The sequence below is a fragment of the Ptychodera flava genome, chromosome 17 (genome assembly GCF_041260155.1).
Source record: "Ptychodera flava strain L36383 chromosome 17, AS_Pfla_20210202, whole genome shotgun sequence".
NCBI classification, from domain to species: domain Eukaryota; kingdom Metazoa; phylum Hemichordata; class Enteropneusta; family Ptychoderidae; genus Ptychodera; species Ptychodera flava.
Genome location: NC_091944.1, coordinates 7,142,087 through 7,159,460, shown reverse-complemented (window position 1 = coordinate 7,159,460; position 17,374 = coordinate 7,142,087). Strand labels below are relative to the sequence as shown.

At 38.2% G+C, this 17,374-nt stretch overlaps 1 protein-coding gene and 1 long non-coding RNA gene across 2 annotated transcripts in view; one reads left to right on the top strand and one right to left on the bottom strand.

The window, feature by feature from the left end:
• Positions 1-17,374, top strand: part of LOC139115290 (uncharacterized) — a 149,860-nt gene that overhangs the window by 115,519 nt on the left and 16,967 nt on the right. The gene's annotated exons all lie outside the window — the stretch shown is intronic.
• Positions 566-2,627, bottom strand: LOC139116450 (uncharacterized). Its single transcript, XR_011548301.1, has 3 exons — positions 2,484-2,627; positions 2,164-2,254; positions 566-610 (listed from the first exon to the last, which is right to left on the bottom strand). It is a non-coding gene; the product is annotated as an uncharacterized lncRNA (long non-coding RNA).

The window sequence follows — 17,374 nt, the reverse complement described above, 5'->3', positions numbered from 1 at the left end:
GACACTAAGCAGTTTAAAGCGATACCAGCAGGCCCAGACTTTTAACTTGTGTGCGAACTTTATGGATACACATTCAATCGGAAGCCACAGAACAGCGCCACAAACGGCAACAATTAGAGAGGCACCTTTTTCATCATATAGGCAGAAATCAATGTATTATTGCCTTATTTGTATTGTACGGTGATTTTTTTAACAGCACAATGGCAAATTAACTGTAATGTTATTAAAAATTACTTCAAACCATAACATAAATGATCAAAACAGGCACTTGTATATAGAATAAAACATTTTTTTTAATTTCTCGAAGTGACAAGACTCAAATAAATTACATGTACCGGTAACAAAGTTTCGGGCAAGCATCTTTTACAAACTCTCTGAATATCAAAAGTAACTTATCCCACAAAGTTGTATTTTAAAAAAGGGACAAATAAAGAGCTAAACAAAAAATATAGGAAACGAAAAGGAAAGGTACAAAGAAACTGAAAAAATACAAATTGACATGATCAAATACCTTTATTTTAAATACAATCTGAAAAATACAAACAAAATTAAAAAATGCGAAATACTTGAAATCAAATGGACACCTTGCAACTTCCAGGGTCGTTGTATTCTGTAAATAGATAAGCAAAACAAGGCTATTTACATCTGTACTTGTTAGTATATATACTAAATCATAATGAAAGCATTTAGAAGTATTTCATTCTTATTTTCATGCTAAAAATTTAACTTTTCCAATGATATTTCATGTAAGATAAAACTGAAGGAAGTTTCATTTGAACATGTGAAAACATCCTAAAATGATAAGTTTACATTTAATTCATCATTACATATACTGGACTCACCATAAAGATGACTTTTCAAGCATCAATTTTAAATTGAACAAGTAGTCGTTGATGACACAGTCCCCACTTGATCATTGGTACTTTAATTACAAGTCCTCAGAGAGGATAGAGTCCTCTTCATTAATTAGGTCTATGATAAAAATACTGTGATACAGATGGCGCTAAATGACCAAGAATGAGTTCCACGTTGGTGAAAACATAAAACCAATGTAGGCCGCCATCCTAATTACAAAAGGTCATTAAATGAGTCAATTAGTAATGAATCAACAGGATGTTGCCGAACATTTTTGCATACTATCGTAACACTAATAGATTATCACCGGTACCATATTTCATAAAGTTTGATGCAGTATTTACAAACTATAAGATCAACATCTGTACCGGGTTTCATCAAATTTGACGCAGTATTTGTGGATATATAACTCTAATTAGGAAAGTTCATTACATAAGCAATTACAAATTAATTAAAATGACACTGATAAATGTCTTTTTCGTTGTTAAAGCAATGTAAGCTTAACTTCTGTACCGCACGGCGGCCATATTGGATCATATCACAAAACAAATCAACGTGCATATGTATGACATATCAAGTAATCCTTGTACCAAGTTTGAATGAAATCGCTCCATGTATCTCTGAGATATCTGTGTGAACGGACGGATGCATGGACGGACAAACGCACACACTGACACACGCACGGACGCACGGACATGACCAAACCTATAAGTCCCCCCGGACGGTATCTGTGGGGACTAAAAATACAAGCATCAATTTAGTAAAAATATGATTCATAGAAAGAACCAGGTTTCATTGTTTTTATTTACATATTGGTTTGTTATTGACTTAATTAATTTGTTCTTTACATGTTTATTTTATCATGATTTATCTTTACTTTTATCACTATGGCCATCATTATTTCACGTTGCTTATTTGGTTCTGTATGAACCCCTTTGTGTTTTTAGCACTTTCACATGACTGGGATTGGTCATCACATGATGCTCCCTTAATTTCTTTAAACCATTATGGCCAGGTACTTTACTGTACCTGTCCATTCCCTTCCTAATCTCATGATGGATACTCTCTACACTGTTCTGTGAGGAAACCAAAGCCAAACCCTGTGTTTTCAATCTGAGGGGATGACATGATCTTCTAACATATGCATTTTGGGGGGTACACTTTCATTAGGAAAGTGTTCTCTGTAATATGCCATTAAATGTGATATGTTTGAACTGAGAATGCTAATATATTCATCTGATATTCTATTGCTTGTACTCTAAAGATTATGGCAGGCTGCAAATTTTGAAAATATTGGCTTATACAGACCACAAATGTGTGCAGCCTGTTCATTCAGCTGTGGGCATATTCTTGCTGTGGTCCTGATGACGCTCTTGCACAACGTTTGAATGTTTTCTTCCTGAAACACAAAAAATAAAAAAAAGGATATAATAACTTTCTTTCAAAGAAGCAAACATAGCTGTTTCACTGAAAGTAGGTCAAAATAATGTAGACGAAATACATCTTCTGTAGTATATATATAACACACAATAAATCTGACACTGAAAGCTTGAAAATCATGACAAGCAGAATACTGAACCTTTTAATGACTTTAGCAACAAAACAGTGTACAGTTGTAAAACACATACTTTACAGCACTTGTTCACATGATTTCCGATGAATGCCTGCCCGTGGTAAGAATGACGTCCAACACCAAATGACTGCAGAGCTTGGTCAATACCGCAGACTACAAAACCACTTTGTTTTGTCAGTTTCGCTTTTACGTCTGTAGCTTCAGATATCTAAGAAAACAAAGATAAACACTGTGTTGTCTGGAAAGTATTGACTGCACTACAAATGTGCGCAAGCCAAAATTCTGAAAATGCAGCATAGACATGACTGTGCACTTGACATTTACAATGTTATTGCTTATCATCACAAAAACGATCTTACTTCTGGTATCAATATGCCATTTTCAAAGATGAAGGAGACCCTCTGAGATCTCAGGTTGCTAGACAGGTTATCTGTGGGTGTTCTCACATGATACAGGAAATTTCACACCATGCTAAACAAACATTACATGTTTATTTAACATGGCAACTATTCCAGTTTGATAAAAGTTTGACTTGGCTGGCAACTCACTGCCACTGAAATTAATTGTGTCTCACAAGATTTCAAAATTAGCACAAAATCATGTATTTTTATTTTGTTAATGTAGTATGCACTTTCTCCTGGGCTTTTTTAATTTTGCCCAAGGTCATTAGTGGCGGTCTGCCATCATCTTCACTGTTGTTGTCATCATCATCATCATCGTCACAGTCATCATCAGCAAGGAGAGCCTTTTCAATACTATCAGCCAAGGTCTTAGCTTCTTCTTTGAGTTCTTTCGCTTCACACTGTAATGTCTCGACTTGTTTCAACATGGCCACATATGTGTCAAATCCAGCAGGCTTCAGCACGGATTCATCAATGTCATTATCTCTCCAGAGTCGTGATGATCTTGATATCCAGTACTGCACAGCTAGCTTCCATCATGGTGAAAAACTTTTATTAAAACAAGCCAGGACTGATGTGCAACCCTGGGACTGCAACCTGAGATAAAATATAAGGGTTAGCACATGTATCTTTTACTTTTAATGTATGACAATATCTTGTAACGTTCATACCAACCTATTTATGAAGAAAACACTACATACAAATATACAACAACTAGATTTATCACAAATGCTGACATATGTGCTGGCTTCATTGTCAACTTGTTTTCGCATATAGCTTCACTAATGGCATGCATACATGTAGATAGGTCACAGTGTGGTCTGTTGAACTGTTCAGAGAAAGGTAAAGTGAACTGATTGAAACAGAACAGAGCTATATGTTTAGTTGGTCAATGGAAGCAAACAACATAGTGGATTGAATTGATTAGTACATACTCTGTGCAGTGGTACATTGAAAAGTGGCTTTCTGATACTATTGTAGTGCTGCATGGCATGCCTTAGGTTTCCACCAGTTGAAAGAAATTCACTGTGACATTTTCTGATATCCTCAGGGGTTCTCTTCGTCATTGATGACAATGGTTGTTCCTCCTTCGGCAACTGTGCTTGTCCCTTGCTGATCACACAGCATACGCAAAAATATTTCCTTAAAATATTTCAATGCGAAGAAGACATGGAACAAAAACTGACATAATTACTTAAAAACCTTAGTGGGTATAGACATAACTGGTGTTCATGAAGTCAATTTGATGTGCATGTGTGAACTCTTGGAGAGGATGTACCTGTAATATGCAAACTTATCAATTTAAATATTTATTTCAAAGAAATTCATGGTTACTACATTTTGCATTGCCAGTATACATAGCATAGTAATACTATGTGTAAGAATTAAATTGAGAAATAAACACAATCATTTGTCAATAGCTTGCAAATATTTATCAAGATCTGATCCACTGTGTACCCCTTCCTTTAAATTTATATCTGACTAACCAGTGTTAGCTGTGAATGTCTTAAGTCAACGAAAAACTACAACAAATTATCATAATTGTGTTCTACAGCATATCATACACAATGCATGCTGATTATTAACAGACGCACATATTGCAAACTGATAGGTCAAGGACGTACACATATAAATCATAAGTACTGAAGTGTACACAATAAACTGCCTGTCCTGTCAGTGCCTCAACTTTTCTTATGTATAAATCATGGCATGCAAGTATACATTTCATACCATTTGGTCCAGACAATCCATAACTCTTGGCCAGATACTCATAATCTCCCATCATCCGTGCTAATGGTGTCTTGTCCCTGAAATATATCAAAGTGGAATGTAAGACAATTGTCCACACCATTCTAAATTAATGCCCATGTTTCTACACATCAATGCATTTTGTACATGCAAGAAAACGACTTTGCCTTTTGTACTATTTAATATAGGTATCATATTTATGCTGCATAAGTTTGGTCAGATTTGCACATTGTTTTTCAGATTTTTGGATCAGCAGTATAATGCATGTATTAAACTTGGATAACCAAAGTTCCAAATATTGTACCAAAATAGATACACGGTACAATCTGATCACACAGTATGCATGTTTAGACTTACTTCCACTTTGTGCCATCCAGTTTGTCAACCTGACCTCTGTTAACAGCTAAAACTATTTCTAAATTGTAATAGGAATCAGGTGCTGCAAATGTACTCCAAATCACTGTATTATCTGCTACATTTGGATTACTGATGTTAGCAACTTGGTAAACCATTCTCATGGTTCCCTGACCCTTGTCCCCACCTAACTTTATCCAAATTTCACTGGTAGGTATTGTACCATGCCAGATAAGTTTGCTAGACCTGAAGACAAATATGAACAAGATGCAAAAACAACAGTAACACATATATTCAGTAATATGTGATAACAAGATTACTTATCCACAGTCTTTCTCTACATGATCATAATAGAGTTTGCACACAATCCCAAAAGTCTGACTGCAAGTGCAAGCCTGCTGTCCCAATATTAATACTCATGTGCTTATATAAGAGCATATAAGAACAATCTAGAACTTTTATTGACATGCTAATTACTGTTCTAAAATTCTCTCTCTTACACAACTAATTAAATTTCCAGAAAATTTCAAACATGACTAATTAAATTCATGGTTGTGAGGTCAAGAAGGACAGTGACCTTGAGAATGTTCCAGGCTAATTAAACTCAGGTCATGATGAGTGTGGGGGAAAATGACCTGCATAACATACCTCACTTCCAATATTCACATGCCATGCCTTGAAGTAACGCCGTAATTTCCTCATGGCAGCCCATGTTGTTCCCATAGCAACTTTCAAGTGAAGGCCAGCACCTGGAGGTATGTCAGGAGTGAGTCCAAAGATCTGGAGGATTTCCCTCTTGTCCTTTGTTGGTGTCTCACCTCCTCTAACTCAGCTGCAGCATCGCATCACCACCACTGACAATGTCTCTCCTCTGACTTAACTGCAACACCCTCTGACGTCTTGTCCTAGTGCTAGCTTCTGAGGTTGTTTTTTGTGGCTTTGGTGTATATGTTAAACACAATGGCTGAAAAAAATCACACCAAAATTGAAAAACCAAATTTATCTTTCAAAAGTATATGTGGGTGATAAATTCATGAAATTGGACTAGCTCATTACTTGATGAAATTAATTTGTTGAACCACTACCAGGTCACACATGTACTACAAAACCAAATAAATGTTATTACAAATACAAATTTACAAATTATCATATTCCATGATAGCTTTATCAGAAGAATTTACTCCAAAATCTAACTGTATATTGATATGTGGGTATAGATCAGCAAGAGTAATGCTGGTAAAAAACTCACCTGGCCCTTGGTTTTAACATTTATCAAACTACCATCACTTCTGTTTGCTTCTATTTTTTTCTTGACAAGTGTTGTTGCCATTTCTTCATACTGTGGCAGCATATGCACCGCTGATACATTCTGCAACACAATTTCTGCGGCCTTCACTGCACATATATTGTTCTGCCTATCCCTCAATGTTTCATCATTTGATGTCTCGGTATTGATTGGTTCAGGAATGGGGACTGGAGTAGGGTGGCTTCCGAAGGGAAATGGGCTCACTGACGAGTAGCAGTGATCTCCAGCAATGGACTGGTAAACACACCGTTCCGTGTTGTGTTGCAGATATTGCAGTGGCACAACTGACTTACAACTGACGTTCCCATAATCACATGTGACTGTGGCATTTGATAGCATGTTTGCAAAGGCAATGGGGGACTTACAATAGATTTACACATAATAGAGAGACGGCACACAGGACAGGATGAAGAAACTTGCAACCACTGACACAAACATTCAGCATAAAACACATTTAGTCCATCACTTAAGAGTTGTATTGGTCCAACTATTATGTCTTTGCAAATGGGACACTCCATTTCTTCAATGAGATCATTGAACCTCTGTCTCTGCAAGGGAATGAATTTTTTCATCTTTTTTCCTGCCCTCTGTTTTACAGCTGCTGTTAGATTTGTACTGCCATGAGTTTCACTCTCTAGTTTCCCCGTCTTTCCTGTCTCCTTGCCAGTGATACCAAAAATGTCACTGCCTTGGTATTGACTTGGTCTGCCCCTGTTTTTACTGTCTTTCTTTTTCTTTCCTGCCTTACACAATGCATCACTCACCGCACATCTCCCTACTCTACAGTGTCTGGACCATTTCACTACGCGTGTCCCTGGCCGATAGGTTTTGTTATTTCTTTCTGCCTGCTGCCATGAAGCAATGACTCTCTTACAGAGACAACAAAAATTGGACGGGTGAACGTCAGAATGTCTTCACTAACCTGTAATCTGAAAGAATTCTTTAACTCCACGATAAAATTGGAGCATGGATAACTTGTGCCATTTATTTTCCGTGCACAAATACGACACCGGTTTTTTAGCACACGAGCATGAAATTCTAATGACATTTTCACAGTCTAAGCCAACAGACGATTGAAAAAGGCGCCAGAAAATATGCCAGTGTGTAAACAAACCCTTTACCAGGGAGACATGCGTGATGGTCCGAAAAACTATGCTCAACTGCAACGCACATATGGACGTAAATAAAAAACCCACACGCATAAAAAATAACCCATGACAAATCACGCCATAAAATGTACAGATTAAATCACTGCGAACACGGTTAAATCGGTTTCAATCTTGTTAAAATTGATTTACTTAAAATCTGAACCTCGTAAATTACACAACACATTAATGAAAATACTTACAGTAGGGTGACCGGACGATTTTTAAAACTGAAATTTTTTGCCAAAATCTTGATGGCACCTGTTGAAAGTGTTGGTACAAAAACCAAATCTGAAAAAATAATTTGACTAATTAGCATGATCACAATTTGGCAGCCTCTGGAAATCAAAGTTTGCAAATTCTTTCCCTGAGAATATTGTAGTGAGGAATAATGAGACAACATGACCAAAAATCGGATCAAATATTGTTAAACTGGCTCAAAGATGTCTAACTGTACAATGAGTCTGGTGAAAGGTGCATTGATAGTTTCCAAATTATTTCTGTGAGAATATTGTATGGGTTGATGAGTCCCAGTGAAAGAAAATGGAAGATTGTCCTCACGCTGACCTTTGTGTTTACAGTATCATGGATATAAGCCATTGTTTCTGGTCAGAGACAGTGCGCACCGGTGGAAAAGCACGTTGTTCAAGTACGGCACTATTGCGAACTTTACTTCCTGCTTTGGAAAAACCGTGGGCGCTAATTTGCGCTGCATAGCTGAGCTATTTTAGAGCACAAAACAAGTAGAAAAGTATCTACGGTACAATTTGCCCGCATGGCCATTCCTTCCCTCCTGGAAAATGATGCCAAAAGTCATAGCCGTTTCAAAGTAAAAATATCGTCAGCAGTTTCTCGGTAGAAAAAAAAAACCTTTTTAGGAAATTTTTGCACTCATCTTGACTTCCTTGTCTTCACAACATTCACTGTGAAATGCAAGTGTTTCCGTTCACGCGATCTCTAATAGTGACCATTCGCGTGCGAGTAGACGACTTCCAAGATGGCGTCCCGTCTGACATTTGTTGACAAAATGTGTTCATTAACTTCAAGATTTTCACGTCATTACCTTGTTCATAGACATAAATGTGCACAACTGTTGCATACTTAAGGTAAATTTGTACAATTTATCACTACCTGGGTCCCCCTTTATGCCTTCGATTTCGAGCATTCACTCTCAGAAAACTTGTGTCAGCCCCATTGTAGGGAATAGGAGGGCCTCTCGTCCGGTCACCCTACTTACAGACCACCATGCTTTATGTTATCAGTTGTCCGTGCTATAAGAAACTTCTCCTTCAAATATTGCGAGGTCAAAGGTAAACTAGCGATAAACATCCAGCTTTGCTGAGTATGCCACCTTGTTAATTGAGAACAGCTTTCACTATCACATTTGAATACATTTTTTAAATGTTTATGGGTCAGAATTCGAGCAACAACACGCACAGGTCCAGTAGGCGTAATTTGTGATGTTTTTTCCTATTATTATCATAAAAAATAATTATGAATATTAATAAATTATTAATATGAATGTTACAGAATATTAAAACTTTTTTTACACACAATGTCGTCTACTTTGTGTAAATGCTGTCTGGAAACTCCATTGTTGTGATAATTATGATTATTAATAAATTATGATTATGATTAATAAAGTCATATTTTACACATTGTAATGTGCTTATGTGAACAACCCTCTGGAAACCCTTATATAGTTTCACAATCTATGCCAAAATATACAAGTAACACCATTGCTCAGGTTCAGTCTACGGCGAGAGTTACCATTGCCCAGGTTCAGTCTACGGCGAGAGTTACTACACAGTGTATATAATGAGAAGGTAGCCAGCTCCACTCGACAGTAAACTGACATACCATGAATTACCTCCGTTTTCTTCACTTCTGCATGTTGATTCTCAAAATTTCTCCCGGTGTTGGCAAGTCCATAAATCAGCCATCAAATCTACCCAGTTTTGGCCACTTAGACCGAAAATTTGTGAAGTTTGGGGCTGCGAGAAGGTATATATCGCCAATGAAATGATGCAGCCTTAGCGGAATCGACAGCATCCGGGATCTTTTAGGGCCGTTTGCGAAATTTGAATGTAGCCGCCAAGCGGGGCCGAGGGCGGAGCCATGATTTAACGTTATTAGATATGCTGACATAATTGATCGTACGGCCAATGAACGCTCGTGACCTTTGATTAGACCTCTCATCAGTTGACCCGAATGTACATGTGTCTGATCAACATCAAAATGGGGGAATGAGTTTCATTTCTCTAGTTGGACGATGTATTTTTCGAACTTTATAGCGGTTGTAAGGTTGCTCCACAGCAGCTTACTGGGTATGCGATCAATGGCGGTGGTAGCTTCAGCGAAACGGGGACAGCATGAACTGAACAAACACCGCAGTAGGCAGCTCATAATAGATTGCTGCGATCGTGTTTGCCAGCATTATATACACCTTATCCATATTATTTGATGACACCGTCATCACGTACGTCAATTACAAACGTCCAGATGAAATTCCGACGACAGTGGCACACCGTCATCAACTGTGACCGACTCCTCTGCCCCTCCTCCGCCAAACACATCAGCGACTAATCCGTAGCGATTGAAATGTTTCCACTAGCTGTGATATTTGACCGTGGCGGTGACCTTTGATTTGAACGCGTTCGCCGCTGCGATATCACAGCTACTGAGCTAGGTTTCCACGGTATCCACCTATTCCCGAAGAACCTCCGCCATGTGCACATCGTACCCACAAATACCTTGAATAGCAAGGAACACGACTAACACTTCCAGGCTTACAAACGTGCTGACATTTTCTTGCCCGTTCTCGTTTCAAAATTTTAGTGTTTTTTCCATAGACCCTGCTGCATCCGTGTGTAGCATCAATTGTTTCTCCCGAAGACAGAAAGTCCTCGCTTCAGTTTCTGAGTGTGATAAAACTGCAGAGCTTCGGTTAGGATTTCCAAATCTGCGTAAGGCTGTTCGCAAATTGTTTTTCTATTTGCGTAAAATGTACCAAAAATGCGTACAACATGACTACATGTAAGTACCTATATATAACAGCTGTCTACGCGATATCCAAAACCGGTTCAGAAAAGTCAATGAATAAAGTGTTCAATAAACAACATCAGTGACAATGTTTTTTCTTGATATTAGTTTCACAATTTGTTCTGTTCTATTTTCTGTCGACGATTTTCATTTCTTACTAATTATTTAGACTACAACTTCCCACTATTGGCTTCGCTGCTTGACCTCTCATCGCTGCTCTGAAGTCAAATTCACTTAGTCTCGGGCCTTCCGTGGTTATCACCATCAGATCATTTAGATCAGACATAGTCACTTAGACAGCTACGTTTCGATTTTGTAATCCTGTTTTGGGTACTGAACCCAAGCGCTCACACGGGACAGATGAGACTGGAATCACGGCTGTAATTATGGCCAATTTTGCAATATTCTGGAATAAGTTTGCAGACCGGCATAAAACTATTATTTTTAAGTCTGCGTAGCATTAACTTAAACTTGATATTCGACTAGGAGATCTTCAGGGTTTACAAGTATGCATTGGGCGCAGCGGAAAAAAACATTTTTTGCAATAACGACGAACTCTATTGAACTTGTTACATTTTTATTGGTACAGACTTGAAGGGAAACGTGATTGACAGGATGTAGGACAAAATATTGCTAAATTATGAACATTTTTATCAGCAAACAATTTATTTTTCGTCCTGGATAAACTTCACAGTGAAGGGAAACTACGTGTGCTCATGTCTTTGTTACAGAGACTGCGCTTTTTAATGCGTATCGGATTACGCAGACGTCATTTTACTTTGCGTACTTCAAAGTAATAACATGCTTGAAATACGCAGGATTTTGCGTTAACGGAAGCTCTGTAATAAAACTATTGATAATATTATTAAAATTTCACTTTTTCTCAGTATTTTTTGCAAGACATGGATATATTTGTCTAACATATTCATAAAAAAGTAACAGGTCCTCGTAACGCCAGCACGCGTACGCCTTTTCAATAAAAAAGATATCGATTTCAAGGTACATTGTCTGTGCTTTGTCTGTAAAACACGTCCGTGACTGCGTTTTTAATATTTTGTTGGGCAGCAAAATAGACGACAGTCAACGCTGCCTGTATTTTCATTGTAAATCTCTGAAAATCACAAGTTCAATTCGAAGGTGACCGCGTGTTTGTACGTACGTACGTACGCTGTTTTGAGGTCTCCTCGCCAAGTCGCTGAACTTGACATATTTTCACAATGTCAACCGGGTATCTATCATAAACAAACGCATCTGCAACCCGTCATCCGTTTGTAATCACACATACATAGCTTGGACCGTTGACTTGAGGCACCTCCATCCTTGGACAGACCATGAAGTAATCGTACAGTGTAAGTGTAACTTTCATGTGTAAAAAGGTCACGAGCGTTCATTGGCCGTACGATCAATTATGTCAGCATATCTAATAACGTTAAATCATGGCTCCGCCCTCGGCCCCGCTTGGCGGCTACATTCAAATTTCGCAAACGGCCCTAAAAGATCCCGGATGCTGTCGATTCCGCTAAGGCTGCATCATTTCATTGGCGATATATACCTTCTCGCAGCCCCAAACTTCACAAATTTTCGGTCTAAGTGGCCAAAACTGGGTAGATTTGATGGCTGATTTATGGACTTGCCAACACCGGGAGAAATTTTGAGAATCAACATGCAGAAGTGAAGAAAACGGAGGTAATTCATGGTATGTCAGTTTACTGTCGAGTGGAGCTGGCTACCTTCTCATTATATACACTGTGAAGTAACTCTCGCCGTAGACTGAACCTGGGCAACGGTAACTCTCGCCGTAGACTGAACTTGGGCAATGGTGTCACTTGTATATTTTGGCATAGATTGTGAAACTATATAAGGGTTCCAGAGGGTTGTTCACATAAGCACATTACAATGTGTAAAATATGACTTTATTAATCATAATCATAATTTATTAATAATCATAATTATCACAACAATGGACTTTCCAGACAGCATTTACACAAAGTAGACTACATTGTGTGTAAAAAAAGTTTTAATATTCTGTAACATTTATATTAATAATTTATTAATATTCATAATTATTTTTATGATAATAATAGGAAAAAACATCACAAATTATGCCTACTGGACCTGTGCAACACGCGCATGGCGAGCGATCGTCTCGAGAGTGCGTTCGGTTGTTCGTTATTTGTTTGCTCAACCTAAGTTGCCAAGTCAGCCGCGCCGGAAGCAAAACACAGGTGACGTAGTCTGCCAGTATTATTATTATTATTACCTTTATTTCAGGCCATCGGCCCATACCAAGAAAAACATTAAAATGTAGGCATTACAGCGAAAAATAAATTTTATAAAAGAATAAAAAACTACTGAAAATACTAATACAATACATTCCTACAATGCTGCCAGAAAGTTGAATTAAAGTAAAAATCAGAATTAACACAACTGTATATTACAGAATTCTTGCTTTCTGTTAATCTTTTGCAAAAGTTCAATAGTAACTTTCGTTGCAATGAAGCAAAATTCAAAATATTTCTAGATACAAAATTGTGACTGATACTCGCATCACGTTTAAGATCAAAAATTATTCGCAATGCATTATGATAAGCCACTTTTAGAGTTGACATCTGTCTAGCACTGTAGTTACACCAAACATTAAGACAATACATACTATATAAAAAGCTTCTAAAAAGGGTACATTTCACAATCTGTGAACAGCAGCTAAAATTGCGCGCAATCCAATTAGCTCTAGCATAAACACATCGAAGTTGCCTGTGCATATCAGCGTTGTCTTCCCCCGACGAAGAAACAATATATCCAAGATATTTTTTAGTGTTAACAAATTTAAGAGATTTTCCATATAAAAATACGATAGGAATTCTGTTAGGTTTCCAAGACCTCGGGAAAATAGCCATACATTCTGTTTTAGTGGGATGAAAAACAATATCATGCTTGTCCCCATAGTGTTCACATATGTTAATTAATTTTTGTAATGCTTTTGCCGAGGGGCAAATCAAAACTAAGTCATCTGCATAAAATAGGTGATTAACAACTGTGTTTACCAAACAGCATCCAACACAGGCTGATTGTAGCTTTGTACTTAGATCGTCTACATACACAGCAAAGAGCATAGGTGAGAGATTGCTGCCTTGCCGTACGCCATTAATAACACTGAATGCGTTTGACAAAGCAGACGCCCATCGTACAAAAAATAACTGATTTGAATACCAATACTGTAAAATACGGACTATAAACAATGGTATACGCCTATTTATCTATTTATCAATTTTCTAAACAAAGTCCAGTGATTTACCCTGTCAAATGCCTTAGTAGCATCCATGAAGCACAAAAATATGGGTGTATTATGTCTCTTATAAAAATCTACAATTTCTTTAAGTGTGAAAATGCACATATCTGTGGAATGACTTCTTTTAAAGCCAAACTGAAGATCACTAGTAACAAGTAAAGTTTCAATTCGTGATAAGATACACAATTCAAAAAGTTTAGAAATCGCTGTCACCAAAGCCACAGGCCTGTAATTATCGACCGAAGTAAGATCCTTAGATTTGTCTTTAACAATTGGACAAATAACTGCATGCATAAACATATCTGGTAAATAACCATGGACGAAAAAGCCAGTAAAACAAAGGCTCAAAATGACACACAGGACTTGATCAGCATAGATCAAATGCTCTGCAGCAATACCATCGTTACCACAGGCTTTACCTTTTTCAAGTTTGTTTATACATTCTTTAATCTCACTGACAGTAACCACCATTTGATTATGAAAATCTATTCTGTCTATCGAAGACCTAACAGATGATTTATCACGAATAGTTTTGACAGAAACTAAGCAAACTTTCATAATGTTTTTTCCACATATCAACAATATTATCATGACCAGTACAACCGCTCACACTGGTTGGAATAGCGGCATGGCCACCCTTTGCATTATGAACAGAATTCCAAAACTTGCGTGTACCCCCTCGTGTTAAATTATGGGCCAAGGACTCCGCCCTAGCTTTGTTTTCGTTTCTTTTACAAGATCGCAAGACAGACTTAAATTTAGCACGAGTTTTACTCATAAGATGAAAGAGTGGGCCTGATTTTGGCTTACCATTTACCACCCAAATTTTGAACGCATCCCGCGCAGAGTTGTGAAAATTACGCACATGTTCATTCCATCCAGGGACAGAATTAAAACCGGACTCGCCGGATGATGAAGTTGGAATACAACTATTGGCAGCTAATTTCAAACATGAAACAACATTCGAGTAAAATGACTGTAATCCACGTATGTGATCAACATTCTTACAGTTGGGGTCACGGCACACAAAAGCTTCACTTGGCACTTCAAGATTACGAAGCAAAAACCCAGTTTCGTTTCCATAAATGAATAAATTTTGAGGGGTCGCTTTACTCCAATTAAAACTGCTATTATAACTGCGCATACCATGCTTGCAAGGATCAGAACGAATTAATCCACCAGTTTGTATGTTTACACAGAGAGGAAAATGATCAGACGACACAAAATCATGAAAGATACGAATATCAGTGATGGAGTTATGAACTGCATGAGTACTCACAAAATGATCTAACCAACACGTAGTACCATGTGCTTCACTTATAAAGGTGAAATTATCAGCAGAATTATCTAGCTTCTCAACATCAGATATATGCAGATTGTTTTCACGACAAAAAATGTCAAGCTCATTACCAAATAAAGTACCCAAATTGGCATTGAAATCACCAATAATAGCAACATTAGAAGTTTCTACATCAGTAACAATGTTTCTGATTTTCGCTAAATATGACATATAACTATCGTAATTATCATGTGAACAAGTTGGCAAATAAACGCAAATAAAGAATAATTTCGCTGAGGATGTAATGATTTCAACACCCAATAACCTAGTGTCATCTAAATACTTTACATTTACATTATGTCCCAATGACTTACGCCACAAAATTGCAACCCCACCAAATGGGCGTCCGACGCGAAAACCAGAAGTGTCGTCAATGGCAGACACAGCGCAAGCGTTGAATTCCTTGTGAATATTAGGCAGCAACGAAAGTTCAGCTTTTGTCAACCAATGTTCTTGAAGAAAAACAATATCATGGATGTCACAGAGAGATTTGATAGCATCAATGGACGATTTTATACCACGACAGTTATAGGCTGCAAGCCGTAGGGTCATGGAAATAGTTAATAAAATTTACGTACAAGAATACCGTCTGGCCACAGAGCAGGATCACGAACTGCGTCAGCGAAATCCCGTGTCGTTTCAATCACGAAAGATTTATACGTATCGTATTTTGTAGTGAGCTGTTCGCATTTTACTTCAGTCTTGCAGTGACTTTCAATGTAACGTTTAACATCTTCGGGAGTTGTTGTCGGAGAAAATCTTGTGATAAACAGTTTAAATGGAGGATTAGGACGTACTACCTTTAGCGAGCATCCTTCCACCGGTTTTGCTGTCCCAATTACATGTTGGGGGCGACGTTTGGGCCGGCGCGTCACCAATTTGAAATCTCCTTTCTGATTTGATGACGGGTTTTCCAAGTTCCCAGAAGATACTCGACGAGGCGGAAACAACGCAGTATTAGTTGTCACGTTACCAACAGCCACCTGCGACTGCACAGCTTCAGCATATGAATTGGTATTCACACGCCGAGCTTCATTACTAGGGGGAGGTGCTAATTTCATAACAGATGTCTCAGCGGAATCTCGACACACCACCTGTGGGATCTTGTCACGTTTTTCAACTCCCAACTGAATATTACCGAGACAGCCTTTCATCTCGCAGATTTCTTGTCGCAAAACGTGCAGTTCATCCGCCAAATCACCCACCTCAGACCGAGCATTGTTATCTTTCAACTGCGACAGCTCACGCCTCATAAATTTCAGTTCAGTCATTAAGGTAGAGACATCTATGTGGTTGATGTCAACTGGAGGTAACTTTGCGAGGTTTTTCGCAACAAAGCATGGGAGGTCTTCCTCGTCCAGTTCATGTAGTAGTTTGACCATATCCATAACATTATTATAGCGTTTGTTTTGGCCCTGACGCTTTACAAGCCGTCCAAAGTCATTATGGCAGAATTCGAAGAGGGTCTTCTTGGCCAATTCCACTTCATCATCACCAAAATGATCACAACATAATTTGACAAGCATATCAGTAGTGAGAGCATCCATTTTGTTCACCAAAAAGCATAAAAGCTCATTAATTATCACACCACTACTCGTTGTTCTTACTTGTCCTCTATCTCCATCACTTTTTGAACCATTGCCTCCGCCGAAGCGTTTTTTGTTGCAGCCTGTACATAAATGCATGTCTCCTTGGCACAGACGCACTTTAGCTGAGAGCTCACCACAGTCCTCACAGCGTAGGAAAGTCATTCTGACAGCTTGCACGTACTGACGTGGCAAACCTGAGCATGCGCAATTGAGCCTGCGAGCGCGAGAATGTGTATAGTACCATAGAACTGTCTTGTGCTATCATGTCTTTCAGCTATAAAATGTTTGCATGTTGACAGAAACTGGAATTACTGCAGAGAATACTTTCCAGGACATCACATGTAAGTCTCTAAGGTACCAAGTAGGACGTTTAGGAAATCCTTTCAGAAAGTTCACGCCGCCTGTGGCCATTTTGTGGAGTATAAGCTTATACCGTAAAATACGTACCTGCACTGGCTGCAGCGTATACAATATTTCTACTGTACAGTGTACATATTGCCGGATAATATGCGATGGAATTTTGCGTTTCACGTCTTTCAATCATTCAGATGGAAATACCGCCCTTCTCAAAACTTTGTAAAAAAAGGGTGACAGGTTTGGAATGCTAACTCTTGTATATCAAGAATGACGTAATTTAATGAGAAGACATTTGTATTCGAGCACGGCTACAGTTTTTGATTCGAAAACTCTCATCATGGACCGTGGTTGTATTCAACAATCGATAGGGCTAGG